The sequence below is a fragment of the Mustela lutreola genome, chromosome 13, assembly GCF_030435805.1.
Source record: "Mustela lutreola isolate mMusLut2 chromosome 13, mMusLut2.pri, whole genome shotgun sequence".
Lineage (NCBI taxonomy): Eukaryota > Metazoa > Chordata > Mammalia > Carnivora > Mustelidae > Mustela > Mustela lutreola.
The window spans coordinates 21,045,188-21,047,993 of NC_081302.1; the positions used below are offsets into that span (position 1 = coordinate 21,045,188).

Here is a 2,806-nt window from a genome sequence, read left to right on the forward strand (position 1 = left end):
GAATATAGGGGTGCTGATATTTCTTTAATATAGCAACTTCGTTTTCTTCAGGTAAATTACTAAAAGTGGAATTGCTGACTCATATGGCTGTTCTATTCTTAATTTTCTGATAAGCTTCGTATCTGTTTTCCTTAGTGGCTATTTCAATTTACAATCCCACCACAAGTGAACACAGGTTCCCTTCTCTCTGTATACTCACCAGCATTTGTTTTCTCTTATCGTTTGGACACTAACTATCCTAATAGGCATGAAATGATAGCTCACTGTGGTTTTGATTTGAATCTCCCTGATGGTTAGTAATATTAAGCATCTTTCCATATATTTGTAGAGCCATCTGTATATTTTCTTTGGGAAAATTGTATATTTAGGTCCTTTGCCCATTTTTATGTTGCATTATTTGGTTTTGTATGTGTGTGTTTTACTATTGAGATGCATGTCCCTATCAGATACATGATTTGCAAGTAATCTTTACAATTCCATAGGTTGTCTTTTCATTTTGGTGACCTTTTCTTTGGCTGTACAGAAAATCTTTAGTTTGATGCAGTCTTACTTGTTTATTATTTATTTGATTGCTTGTGTTTTAGGTGTTACATCTGAAAAATCATTGCCAAGACCTATGTCAAGGAGCTTTTTTCCTATGTGTTTTTTGTTTGTTTTGTTTTTTTGTAAAATAATGGATATTTTATTCCAGCTCTGGGGTATGAAAAAAAAGGAGGGGAATATCCTTCTACACACCATTCTAATTTAGCTAACATTAATTTGAAAAGCTAAAGCAAATACATGCCTGTAACTGTATAAATATTTATATATACACCCACATATTTCATCACTGTTTATATATTTACTATAGTTTTTTATAAACACACCTTAAAAATCATTAAATGCATCCCAATACTTCTGCCTCTTCATCAATCACTTAATATTGTTTGGATTAAATTCACAGTTTGTGTTTTAATCTCTTATGTGGTTGGTCAAACTGTACATTACATTAGAAGATGTGAGAGAAAAACTTTGTTTTTCTCTTTTTTGTTACACTCCCCCCCAAAAAAGTTATACTCTGTGTCAGTTACCCTTTACATGATATTTCCATCATTATTTTCAACTTCATACATCTTGTAGTTCTCTACGCAGAGGATTTCAGCTTCTAGTGTTGTACATATCTACATCTTCTGGATGGGACTGTCCTTGATCCATGAGCTTGGGGTCAGGCATAAACTGTGCAGCACCTGAGGTGGATTCTGATTTTGTCTTTGTTTCAGAGCTGAGTTCTGCTGGCAAGGACACTGAATATTTCAGGCTGTCAGTTGTTTTTGCAGGTATTTCTAGTGCAGCAGAATTTCCTAGCTTCGATTTTCCTTTAGGTTTAGGAAGTGATTCTTCTTTGTTGCTTTTTCGTCCACAATGATTTAACTGCTTCATAAATTTGCTGGCTTATAGTATATGACTTTTTCCCAGTTACCTTTGCAATTATTACTGACTGAACTGGGTAGCAAACAGTTGCTCCTAAGGTGGCCAGTCCCAGTGGATATGCAATTTTCTTAAACCTAGAACCTTTTCTTGCTGAAACCAAGCCTGCCAATCCTGAAACTGTAATCACTCCAAGTTTTGGAAGAAAATCTTGAGGTGGATTCTTCAGTAGACATATGCATCTTTTCCAAATTGTACTGTATCCATTATCCCATTGTTCACAAACACATAAACACCCTTGCACCAGCCAATATAATGACCAGTTGTACTGCGGATGGATGCAAAGCCCATTTCTAAATGACCAGGCTACTCTTCAACATATTTAGACTGCAGAGGTGGTGCAGTATATATGGGAAGCTGCTCTGGTTTTACTAGCTGCTTTTTGTATTTTTCTTCTTTAGCTGCAAGCACAGTTATAGATGCACATATCAGACCTGTAGGTATGGTTGCCAGCTTTCCCATCCTAACGGCCACCATATCTGTGACCTTCTTCTATGTTTTTATCTAGGAATTTTATGGTAGGGGGAGAGAGAGCAGGGGGAGTGGGAGAGGGAAAAGGAGAGAGAGAATCGTAAGCAGGCTCCACTCCTAGTGCACAGCCCAATGTGAAGTTCAATCTCACAACCCTGAGATCATGACCTGAGCTGAAATCAAGACCTAGATGCTTAAATGACTGAGCCACCCAGGCACCCCTATTTCTAGTTAATTTTTATGAGTGGTATAAGATAAGAGTCTAGTTTCATTCTTTTACCTATGAATATGCAATATTTTCAGCACAATTTATTGAAGAGGGTGTCTTTTCTCAATTGGAGTATTCTTGGTTCCAATGTCAAATACTCATTGACTGTATATGCATAGGTTTATTTCTGGGCTCCTGATTCTGTTTCATTGTTCCACATCTGTTTTTATGTCAGTAACATACTATTTCAACTGCCATCATTTTATAATATAGCTTGAAATCAAGAAGCTATGTAGTTTGATGGTCTTCATTAAGATTTTTCAACATACAAATAAAATTGCCATGACCTTTGTAAATGATCTCCCAACCTCTTAATTTATTTTTTATTCTCTTTGAAATTTTTACATGCTCACTTTAAGTAACATTTAGAATTATGCATTATTGTTCAAAAAATGAGCAAGCATAAAGTTCTGTATTGACTATGCCAAGTATACAAATAAAGAGAAATGACTAAAAATAAAATAAAAGCACTGGAGAGATGAAAAAGAGGGCTTCATAAGATTCACATATTAAAACAGAAATCCTTGTCATCAAAATTTTATAGGCCCTTGAATACTTTCTTCTTGTTATGAAGAATCCTAATGTCTTACTCTATAAAAT

General features: G+C 35.2%; 1 pseudogene; it reads right to left on the minus strand.

Annotated features, from left to right (window-relative positions):
* Positions 1-1,042: 1,042 nt before the first annotated feature.
* LOC131813925 (MICOS complex subunit MIC27-like) lies at positions 1,043-1,952 on the minus strand (annotated as a pseudogene).
* Between the last annotated feature and the right edge of the window lie 854 nt (positions 1,953-2,806).